Source organism: Marmota marmota, unplaced genomic scaffold (assembly GCF_001458135.2).
Source record: "Marmota marmota marmota unplaced genomic scaffold, marMar, whole genome shotgun sequence".
Classification (NCBI taxonomy): domain Eukaryota; kingdom Metazoa; phylum Chordata; class Mammalia; order Rodentia; family Sciuridae; genus Marmota; species Marmota marmota.
This window is the reverse complement of record NW_025999983.1, coordinates 6,102,538-6,114,926: the sequence shown is the minus strand read 5'-3', so window position 1 is coordinate 6,114,926 and position 12,389 is coordinate 6,102,538. Positions and strand designations below refer to the sequence as shown.

Sequence of the window (12,389 nt, the reverse complement as noted above, 5' to 3'; positions counted from 1 at the left end):
TTTCTGATACACTTTACTCCTATGTGTCCAACTGGTACAACTCTCCTTCTGTCTTGAGAACCTCCTTTACGTTCAACTGTGTTGTAGCTCTTCTGGCTATGAATTCTTTCAGCTTTTGTATGTCTCACAAATTCTGTTTCACGTTTACTTTTGAAATTGACTTTTGCTTCATATAAATTTCTAGGCTGAAGAATTTTTTTCTGTCAGTTCTTTAAAGCTGTCAACTGTCTTCTCTTTTGTGTTTTTTCCTATAAGAAATCTCTCACCCTTATTTTCGTCTTCATCTTTATAAATAGTTCCTGCTTTCTTTGGATGCTTTTAAACATTTTTTTTAAAACAAATTGCATAAGCACTGTGTTACCCTGTGCTTGGTGTTGTTTCTTCATGTCACTGAAACACTTCCGGCCATTCTCTTCCTCTTCTCTGTATCTCTTCTCCTCCTCTCCCACCACCCCCAGGTACTTTAACTACATATATACAAGCTATAAGCTTCTTGAAATTGCCCCACAGTTCACTGATGTTCTTCCCCATTTAAAAATGTGTTGACTGAGTTTCCATTTGGATAGTTCCTAGTGCTATGTTTTTCAGTTCACTAATCTTCTGTAGAGTCGAATATCACTGTTTTAGTCAGCTTTTTTGCTGCTGTGACTAGAGGATCTGACCAGAACAACTGGACGGAGGAACGGTTTATCACAGTTCCAGAGGGAAGCAGCTCACATCAGAAAGCAAAAAGAGAGACTCTACTTGCCAGATACAAATATATATACCAAGGCCACGCCCTAATTCCCACCTCCTCTGGCCACACCCTACCCCTTCAGTTAATCTCCTCAGGGCTTAACTCACTAATTATGCTAAGCCTATACCCAATCATTTCTTCTCTACAGCTTCTTACGTTGTCATACAGGTGAGCTTTCGGGAGACACCACAGCTGAACCATAACACCCACTAATCTCATATATTGTTGTTTTCCTCACAAGAGTCCATTGTCTGTCTGCTTTGTATCTTCCATGTCTCTTCTAAGCTCTCTGAACAAACAGGACACACTTATAATGGCTATTATTAATTTCCTTGCATAATGATTCTAATATCTATTATCAGTTCTAGTTCTTGATTAATTTTTCTCTTCATTATTGGTTATTATAATTTTGCCTCTTTGCATGACTTATAATATTTGATTAGATGCTAGACATTGTGTATTTTGTCTGGTTGGGTATTAACTATTTTTGTATTCCAAGAATCATTCTTAGACTTTGTGTTGCAATGTAACTATTTATTTGGTAATAACTTTATCCTTTAGGGTCTTGATTTTTAATATTTGGTAATTGGGTTCAGAAAAGCATTTAGTTTGGGGAAAAAAAAAATACTCCCTGCTACTGAGGAAGGCCTTTCTGTGTCTTCTAGCGGACACTCGATTCATTAGGAATTTTCCAGGTGGCTGGTGGGAAGAAGTAGCATCACCAGTCCTCGTGAGAGCTCCATACTGTCCCTCTAGTCCTTTCAGATAAGTCTTTTACCACATCCCTGTCTGGGTACCTTTTCTCTTCCCATTAGACCGTCCAGCTCCAGTGTCTGTGGTCTCCCCAAATCTCACATTTCTCACTTCTATTCAGGGATTCTGCTGGACTCCGCCTGGGAAACTCCTCCTTGGTGCATCCTGCGGACCCTGAAGGCACTGAGCCGGGCCAGCCTGCTCCCTCATTCTCCCCATCTCTCGGAATCACTGCCCTCTGCTGCTGGTTTCTTGAGAATCACTCTTAATATTTTTTGCTCGTTTCTGGATGACAAAGGGTGAATCTCCCCAAACTCACCATCTTGATGGAAGAAGACTGACACTTAATAATATTAATTGTTAAAGATCCAGCTTGGGCTGGGTCTGGGGCGCAGTGGTGGAGCGCCTGCCTCGCATGTGTGAGGCATCAGGTTCGATCCTCAGCACCACATAAATAAATCAAATGAAGGTATTGTGTCTATCTATAACTAAAAAGAAAAAAAAATTCAAAAATCCAGCTTGACATGCATGTAAAAAAAAATATATATATATATATGTATATATATATATATATATATATATATATATATATATACACACACACACACACACACACACACACACATACATACCACACTCCTTTTACTGCTTCGGTCAATTCAAGGTATTCTCAGATCATACGTAATGACAAGGATCAGCCTTCCCCAGGGTTGGCCCTCACTCCCCTGCTTTCTCTTTATAACCACGGAAGCAGGCGAGTGCAGGCCTAGACAGAAGCGAGTAAGGAGGACTTCAGGGCCCTCTCACCAGGTGGCAATTTCTGTGCAGGCCCCAAGTATGCAGGGCCGCTGTCACTTAACATGAGAAGTTGGCCAGAGAGGACGCCACAGACCTGTATGGCCAGCAGGTGACATTGGGATTTAGTGCTTCGTTATTTCCTGAGGATAATGAACATTTATTGTTGAGGTAGCAGTTAACAAACTCCTAAAGGTCTTGGAGGTGATATGAACACAACCAGAGCACCAAACATTCCTGAAAGTGTCTGTGCAAAAATAGCAGCTCCAGAAAGAAGCTGTGAGCTGCGGGGCTCAGAGCACTGGGACTGCACCCCAGAACCCCTGGGACACACCGCAGTCCTCTGCCCGGGGAGGAGCAGTGACTTCCTAGCATGGGCTGATGGTCTGTCTGCTTCATAAGCGGCTTCTCAGACTTGGGATGATTGTGAATGAAAAGTAAATTTCATAGACATATTTTTGATGTTGGAGTCAATGGAATAAATCAAATTTTAGGAAAATGGGTAAGACATCGTTTTATTTGAATCGGTATTGATTATTTTGCAAGCAACTCAAAATATACATTTCGCTCTCGTAGAAACATGCCACTTGTCTGTGGGGACAAGGAAGATCTGTATTGAAGAGCAGCGAAAGTGAACGAATCTCAGGGTACCAGCTTTTGAAGTCACAGAATTCACCTGGGAAATATAAAGGTTCTCCAAGACATCAAGCTAAACTTAATATTAAATAATAGGTACCATTAGATTAAAAAGAGAAAAGGCAGCTGTTTGGAATATGTGCTTCTTCCAAGATAAAATCTCTGGTTTGGGAGGCTTTCAGTTTGGTCTGCATTTAACCCTTAATTTATAATAAAGGCGAAAAAGTGTAGGTCAAGGTGGAGGTGCCATGAAAGGTATCCAGAGTGGGGACTTTTAAGGAGAGTCTCATGAAGTAATAATAAAGATGATAAGAAACACTGACTAGTAAGGCAGGTGCGATGGAGAGCAAGGCACTGTACATGGCACTGAAACTCGAGTTGACCCTTCATTTCCTTCAGCAGGAGAGGAGCTCTGGGGGAACAGAGTCAAAGAAGCTCTCCTCAGCGCTCTCTGCATCCTCCTCCTGCCCCCCAGAGTGTCAGATTGCTGGGAAACAGGGAGGAGGGGAGGAGAGAAAGAAAACTCTTGAGCTTTCATTTGCTTTCTGTGTGAGTGTGACAGCCGGCGCCCGCCCACTGCCAACAGCGCCCCTGGCTAGAGAGAAGAAAGGCCTTGTCCGGGGTAAAAGCTCCTTGGGCTCAGTTTACTTTTCCAGCTTAGTTGAAAGCAGTGGAGATACAGAACAGCCGGGCATGGCTAATAGACCCACCCGACCCCTTAACTCTGCAGACTGGGGCCAGATGGAAGGATTAGAAGATGGTGACGAGAAGCACTACTTCTGTTTTCTAAATCCATTTAATTCCAAAACATGAGTCCATTACTACAAAATTCTAAAGTATGAAATTAAAATAACATAAAGGGATAGTCAATATCTATTTGTGTTTTGTGCTCACAATGACATTACCGAATTTAATAAAGTTAAATGCATATTAAAACATAGCTGTCCTATTTGAACAAAATTAGGTGAGTGCATTTCTCTTAGAATCGCTATCAAATGCACAGGACTTTCCTTTTAAACATTAAAGATAAAATGAAATATTTATCTGTGTGATTTTATTCTGTCTAATGTCTATTTCTCCTGTCTAGTTTTCCATCCCTTAGCATCATTCCTAGCCCAGCAGTCACTTAACAAATGGTCACTGAGTAAACTGAGAGCACCATCAACAATTATGGGAATTTAAAACAAAATGGAACAAAATCATATGCAATAAATCGATGCTTGCCCCAGTTTCAGTAAGATGAGTCCTTCAGGAACATAAAGCAGATTCAACATTTAACAATTTCACCCAAATTACACTCCTCCCCTACTTCCTCCTCTCCAGCTCTCCATCCCACTTGGAAAGCTCAGGCAAGTTCTCAGCATGGTCTGTGGGCGCTGCGTGTTGCAGGTCAGCCCGGGAACACCCGACTGTGTGGTTCCATTGGAGGGCGATGACCTGCTCGTGTTCACCACTGTGTTTCTGGAACTTAAAATCCTGACAGGCTATACACACACACACACACACACACACACACAGTTAAACAAATGAACCGTGAATGGCCGAGTGAATGAAAAATGAATGGGAAGTACACGCTCAACCAACAGCCAAATATTTTACTTATTTAGGGCAGTAGAAAATAAGCATTTAAAAAATGTTTTTGACTTTTACTGAAAGGCAAGGTTGCTCTGATTCATTCTTCATATTAAATGAAGGACGGTGCTTTTACAGAGATACGTCTAGTCTCAGAATGTAGGACAGGGCCGAGTGGTCAGGGTGAAACGAGGACCAGGTGCAGGGACAGACGTGCAACTGTATCCCGTTAGAGAACGGCTGTGGGGGTTGTTCTTCATTCTAAGAATGCAGAGAAAATATTCCAGGATCACAACAGCAAGAATAAGACAACCGACAGAAGCCTCACAGCTACACAATTCAGGAAAGAAATCAAAGGTATTGGGAGAAGTCTCAGCATATCAGAGGGTGATTTTATAGCCTGACATGTGCTGATAGGGACATTTTGAGAATATATTTCCAAAAATGAAATATATCTCTCTCCAAATATATCTGAAATGAAAAGAGATCATGGAAACAAAGTGAAACGGCGGTGAAAACTGAACGTGAGACTCCAGGCCCGGCGGCAGGCGTCTGCCGGGTCTCCAAGTCTAGACTCAATGGGCACTACTAAAACTGTTGATGGCAGAATCATCAATTAAGTTTTATGGCAGAGCTGAGTAAGAAATCAATCAACAAAATATTAGTAATCCATCTGCTCATCACAACGAGTTCTGGCAGACAGCATTGCTACCTTAATGATATGATATTGGGAGGAAGAAAAGAGTCAGGGAAATGGCTGAGCTTTTCCCAGAGGCATGCGGTACGGTTCCAAATCAATTTGGATTTACAGCTATCCCGAGTTCTCTGTAATAACCTCATTCCACAAACACTAAATTTTGAATACCTTTTAAAAAACCAGACTCAGTATACATCCCCAACACCCAGGTGCTCTATCTCCGCGGCACTCTGAGATTGCCAAATGAAAGGCTTTCACACACAACCTGGGTTTGAAAATTACAGCTGTGGATATATTTCAGATCTCGCTGTGGGAGATCCCTCACACTTTAGCAGGATACTAGAGTGAAAAGTGAAGTTCAACTGAAAAAACTACAAAGGGAAGGAGGCATAGCCGGATTGTCTAAGACCATAAAACTGAGTTTCTTTTGAAGGAATGTAGTGAGGCAGAACTACAAAGTTAACCGTGGAAATTCTTGTGAATTCTTGAGAGCCGGTAGAAGCTCAGAAATCAGGGATAGAAGGAACACGTGTGTGTCTGGAAACTTGGCACCATTGGTGACAGAGAGAAATGTGCACTTGGCAGCTCTATCTCCTGGACATCTGTCATGTGTCCTTCAGACCCACCTCCACCTTCCCACCTGCCTTCTGCCGTCTGGAGGCTCACCTGCATGGGCCACATGGGCCTAGTGTCCGTTGGGTCAACTGGGAGCTATAGAATAAAATGGAGAAATAGTAGGAGGTTCATATTCCTAGGACTCACTAAGTTCCCAGCCATGGCTGATAACTGCACAATGCAGCCAAAGCCTGCTGTTTAGGGTCGATTTTATACCAGCATTTCCAACCAAACAAGTTCTAGCAGGAATCTGAACAAAGCCCCGGGAATTAACGGCCCCCAGATAAAAGCTGGAAAGGTTAAGGCTATCACAATCAGTGACGTCCATCAGTCTTTCCTGGATAGCGAATAATATTCTGAATGGAACACTACCCAGTTTAAAATAAAGGGAAATAGACAATGGGACTGCAAAGAAGAAATAGGAAAATAAATCCTAAGAGCATAGAACATGAGAAAAAGATGCCAGGGACTCTCTGGGAATAAAGATGCTGGCTTTGTGATAGGAATGTTCTTTACTTAGCCTTATGATTCTTGAGAATTTTATCAGCAAAGATAAAGTAATATGACTAGAGTAGAAAAAGCTTTAACAATCTTTAAGAAACCAAGAAATCTGGATAACCTTAAAATATTTCTGCAGTTCAGGAACAAAATAAACTACATAAAGAGGATCATAAAGAGGTGAAACACTGGGTTGGCTCCACTCAAACCTGGAAGGCAAATGGGAATTTGGAAATGAAAATTGGAGAAAATGGAAATCGGAGCCACTCACCCTGAGAAGATCACTGCACAGAAACAATCACATTTCATAAGCCAGGAAACATCCTTCATTCTAGAGGTTTCAGCCAAATGAAAATAAACCCACCACCACGGCACCACTATTCTGTAATAATTTAAGCCAAGAAAGGAGGAAAAAAGATATGTCAGTTTCCACAAGGAAGAAAAGCCGAAGCCATAACACAAACTCGGGGATTCCTTCTAAGCCTTTTTAACACACACTAAAGATAAAAAAAATCACCCTCCCTGGGCACACTAGGGTCTGAGCAGCGAAATAAAATCCTTCTAGTTATGATGAGGAATGTTTTTAAAACGTTGATGTGTTTAATTCCTACATGCTGATAAGAAAATTCTCCTACTTAAAACACTGTTATCAAAATCAGGAAATGTTGGTAGAAAACTTGTATCTAATTAATTAAATCTGATTCTTATTTGTAAATCATATCAATTACATCAGTAATTGATAATGTCCATTAATAAGCTAAACAATAGGCTAGTCCCAAATTTCAACCAGGGACGGGGGTCTTATTTGCTCATGTCCTTTCAGTGTCCTGGGACCTGAACCAGTTCCTTAGTCTGTTTTCTTCTTTCATGATCTTGACATTATCTGTTGGGTATAGGCCAATTTTTGTGAGGACACCCCTCAATCTGGGTTGGTCTAATGCTTCTTTTCAGGAGATGCATGCCATTGGTTGTCCCAATAGTTCAACTTGAGTCGTCTGGTTCTGTGGTCTCTGCCAGGTGTCCTCACTATATGGTGACTATTTTTCTCTCTCGTGAATAAGTACTTTTGGATGAAACATGTAAGGCTATGCAAATGTCCTTCCATGTTAGCATCTATTGATTATCCCTGCCTGAATCAATTATTAGTATGATGATTAGTAAATTATGATTTTTCAAAATGTATTATTTTATATGCTTTTGGAATTTTACTGAAAGGAAGAGAACCATTTATTCATTTATTAATTTATGTCAGTAAGCACACATGGATTGCTATTTTTTTCCTGGGTTAATATCTATTGGTTATAAATTCCATTATTTGTTTTGATGTTCATATTCTCCTAGGTCTAGCCAAAGGTGCTGAAAGCCATAGCCAAGTAGAAATGACGCATGGCAATTTCCTTGTCAGCCTACCCAATGTGGCTTAGAGGGAGGACTCTCCATTGTGGAAATGGGCTTGCCTTGGATTCAGGTCATTTCCAGTGACATTGCATGGATGTTTGAGAGTTTTGATTTGAAAGGTGACCTTGCTCAGGGATTAGGGCGGATCCGGGTTTGGGGTGGATCCAGGTTTAGGGTGGATCCAGGTTTAGGGCGGATCCTGCTGGGAATAGGGTGTATCCTGCTGCCTCAGGTGCCCACTCCTTGAGTTCCCAGTTGAGTTCTAGGGGGATTCAGAGAGTATTTGGGATGCAGAGCCCGGTGGAGGTGTGATTTTCCCCAGAACACGCGTGTAGAGTGCCGGTGAGAGGTCGGAAATAAAGAATTGCTGTTTGTATCTACAAGGCAGTGTGGTGGCCTGGTTATTTTGTGCCCAGCCAGACTGCGGCACAAAGGGAGCTCCTTGAAGCCAGATCCTACATGTTTTGTGTTAGTCTGCGTTTCAGTACTATGACAAAATACTTGAGATAAACAACTGAAAGGAGGAAAAATTTATTTTGGCTCAGAGTTTCAGAGGTTTCAGTTCATGGCTGCCCCCTCCATTGTTTCCGGGCTTATGATGAGGCATTTCATCATGGTGGAAGAGTGGAACACAGCAAAGGAGCTCACTTCATAGTGGATAGCAGGCAGAGAGAGAGGTGGGGCCAATGAAAAAAATATGCTTTCAAAGGCAGCCTCCAGTGACCCACTCTTCCAACTGGGCCCCACCTCCTAAAGGGTCCACCACCGCCCAGTAGCCCCACCAGCTGGGACCAAGTCTTCAACACATGAGCCTCTGGGGACATTCCAGATCCCAACCATCACAGCCTCTTCACTGTTGCAAGCATCTCCCTTCCTCTTAGGAACAGGCTCTGTGGTACCTTGGCTGCCTGAAGCCCAGAGCCCTCCCCTCTCCATGGAATCTGGTGTGTTGGGTGGTGAGAGTGTCAGGAAACTACTGTCTACGTTCTGGGGGCTCCTTCCTACTGCCAGGTTGCTGCTTCTTGACCCTCAGAAATCCAATCCAATTCTGTGTGTTAATGCAAAGATATCATGACCACCCGGGTTCCTGTGGACAGCCCGAGTTCCCAGAGACCACGGATTCCAACCAGGCGCCGTGTCGGTTCTAGACCCCCTTTCAAGGCTTGCAGCTTCTTTCTGTGGTGGTAAGAAGTTTGGCTCCAATTACCCTCAATATTAGATATTTAGAAAAGTCAGATATTTAGAAATACACAGAAAAGAGTTAACTGATAACCCAGCCAGGACAAAAGACAAAACTACTAAGTTCACTTTTATAGTTATTTTGACTTCATAGTAAAGAGTTCTCGTGCTGAAAATTATTTGGTAACTTCCCGTTCCCCTGTGCTGTATTATTCATTTGAAATGACATTAAGTTTGTTTGTATCTACAATTTATTTTAGCTTTATTCTCTTCTCTATGTTTATTTCTTTTAAAATAAATAAATAAATAAAACTTTCACATGGTTCCAAAGGCCAAAACCCAAAGTCACACAGAAGACCTATTCAGAGACGAGTCGCTCTCCGGACCCCACCCATGCCTGGTCATGACTCTCCCCAGAGGTCATCAATCCCACTGCCTACAGCTCATTCTTCCCCTTTGCTTTATAAAAACCACCCAGACACTGCCTGTTTTCTCATTTCTGAGGAGTCCGGCTCCTGGTTAAAACCCGTGTGTGCATTTTCCAGGCCAACTGTAATCCGCAGTGAAAGCCCCTACCTGAGAGGCCTGGAGATGCCTCCCTCCCAGCTCAGCACGCAGCCGTGCGTGGCCATCTGTGACGAGAGCTCAGCCGGGACTGGGAGCCCCTGGCTGGTCACCTCTTCCCATACGTTCACCCCTGGCCCTGGAGGGTTCGTTCTAGGTCTCTCCCTGAGCCCTCAGGCTGGGGTCTGCCCCAGGCCCCTCTGAACCCTGAGCACATGCTGCATTTGACTTAGTCTACTCTGAGCCCTCCACTGGTCTGGGGTCCAGAGAATGGCCAGAACGTTTGGGAAGTACCCTCAAAAGTGAGGTGAACTCGCGCGGATCCACTCTTCCCATGCATCCCTTGATGCGCATTCCGCTTCCATCTTCCTGGGCTTGCTTCTTGCCGGCCCTGCTGCCTGGGCGCTCAGTCCCAAACCGCTGCCCCCAGCTTGGTGGCTTTTCCTGGGATAACTGTGATGAAGGGAAGGACCCTGCTATGATCAAAAGCCTGATGTTGGAACCTGATCCCATTGTCGTTCCTGGGAATGTGACTGTCAGTGTCGAGGGCAAGACCAGTGTCCCCTGACTTCGCCTCAGAAGGTAGAATTAACGGTGGAGAAGGAAGGGGCTGGCTTCTGGGTCAAGATCCCACGTGTGGAGCAGCTTGGCAGCTGACCTACAAAGACTTCTGTGATGTGCTTAACACTGTGATTCCCCCTGGGGAGCCTGCCCAGAGCCTCTGAACACCTATGGACTTCCCTGTCACTGTCCCTTCAAGGAAGGCACCTACTTGCTGCCCAAGAGTGATTCACAATGCCCGACCTGAGCCTCCCAGCTGGCTCAGCACCAGAAACTCCACAGCATCCTGAGCAGTGGTGGGAAGCGTCTGTGTCAAGGTCTCTGCATCTCTAAAGGGCAAATAAAGTGGCAGCAGCCACAGCAGAATGAAGGGATAGAGGGAAGGCCTTTGTCTTCCTTCGTCCTGTTTGCCAAGGCCCACTTCTGACTCTCTGCCTGTCTTCAGCCCTGTTCTGTGATGATTCCGCTGCCCTCACTGAATGTCCTCAAGTGCCACTTACATTTCAAACTGGGACAAGCAGCTCTGAACTAAGGGAAGGTGAGTGCGGCAGTTTCCCTGAGCCCAGGATGTCTGTGGGCTAGCCACATCCCTCTCCTCCCTACCCAGATAACTTTCTAAGAGCTTCTTTTATTTCCAAAACAGTCAAGGAGAGGAAACCAACATTATTTGGGGATTTAAATTCAGAGTGACCCAGTCTTGGCCACCACCTTTTTAACTTTCCCTTTTGTCACTAAGTGAAAAGCAGAGTTCAGGGTATTAATATTTTTCATCCTACTCCAAGCCCCTCCTATAGTAAAGGGGCTGAAGTAATTGATCTCCATCTGTTCCTCCATTAACTTCTATAATTAATTTTGCATTCTTGTCTAGGTTTGCCTAACTGACACTGGGCAGAGTGTATCCTGGAGAGGCAGGGTGTATGTGTTGCGGTTCCTTTGCAGGAGTTATTTTAGGAATGCTGTAGGTGTTTACGATCAGTCACCAATTCTGGTGGCTTCAGGGCCAAGCAAGAGACATCCGTGAGCAAGAAGGAGCACTGAAACATTCTGCTTCCAGGTATGACCTCCACTTTTCCTTACTGGATAAAGATAATGTATGCCATGGAACAATGAGCACTCCTCATACTATACAAAAATAATAATAATAACTGCACTGATATAAGGCAGCTGAGCTCCAGTCTGTAGTTGGAAATATGATGTAATGGAGGATGTACTTCAGTCCATAAGGGGCAGTTGCAGTCTAGCCAATGAGTGCTATATAAAAGTGTTCTGGGTCCAGAAATGCCAGATAGTCACATTTTTTCCCCTTTGGAGGCCAAAAATGCAGATTTTTAAATATGAAATTTTACAATTTTTATGTATTGCCAACTACTTGTTCTTTTTTATACACTGTTGGGGCCAAAAGGGCCAAATGTACTTTTCTGGGGAAATCTGGCCCATGGATGGCTGTTAAGGTCTGTAAACAAGTCTGGATGGCGCCTGGCATTTTGCCAGAGGGAGTGGTTTGTGAAGTAACGCCAGAGAGCCATTAAGTGTGGAGATTTCTTATTGGTTGACTTCTGTATCTAGTTTATGTTAATTAGATAAGCTGTGTGGAATGTATAAATACCCCTCCTGTCCTACAGTAAACGGCTCCCTCTCCTGCTGTATCAATCTACCCAAGTTGCTCGTCACCCCCCCCCCCCCCCGGTTATTTTGCTGCAGCCGGACTGCGGCAGATGGCCAGTTTGCAACCTCTAAGATATGACTGTCATGACGACTCCTCTAGCACCATTTCTCCCTCCATAGGGCCAAATCCATAGTGGCTGGCCCCAAGGAGATCTGCCAGTGCTGGAAGAGGTCCAGGTAGCCTCTCAGCAGTGACCTGCATGGGTCTTGAGGCTACCTGCTCCAGCACTGGAGCCCCTTCAGGTGGGAGACTGATGCTGAAGAACTGGCTCCTCCAGCAGCTGCCTTGTGCAGCAGAGATCTGATGAAGAGAAGGTGGATGCTAGGTCAGGCTGCCTGGATCTTTCCACTGCTCTGTTGTGCTGTGATATCTTTCTGAACCATGGACAGCCCCACATGCCAGCTTATTTGAAGCCTGAATTGGCAATGAATCTTCTTAACTTGCTGATAAAAAAAAAAAAAAGTGAGATGACCCTGACACCCTATAGATCCACTAACTCTCCATCAGGGTGCTGTTTCATGAGGGACGATGAAATAGAGGGGAATCCTGGTGCTCCCGAAAGCATCCCTTAGACCACTGCCCCGAGTGACTAAAGGCCCCCTCTTTCCTTAACAGGTTGCTGCTTTCATTGGCTAGTCTGATACCTGACAGCTTAGCTCTCTTTGCCAGCAGATAAATTCCTCTTCATTCCTACACAGTGGCAGTCCAATAGGTGTTTT

General features: G+C 44.0%; 1 protein-coding gene and 1 pseudogene across 11 annotated transcripts in view; one reads left to right on the top strand and one right to left on the bottom strand.

The window, feature by feature from the left end:
• The window catches only part of Prkn (parkin RBR E3 ubiquitin protein ligase), a 1,173,661-nt gene that overhangs the window by 589,466 nt on the left and 571,806 nt on the right, over positions 1-12,389 (bottom strand). The window lies entirely within an intron of this gene.
• On the top strand, positions 9,577-10,746 carry LOC107153165 (annotated as a pseudogene).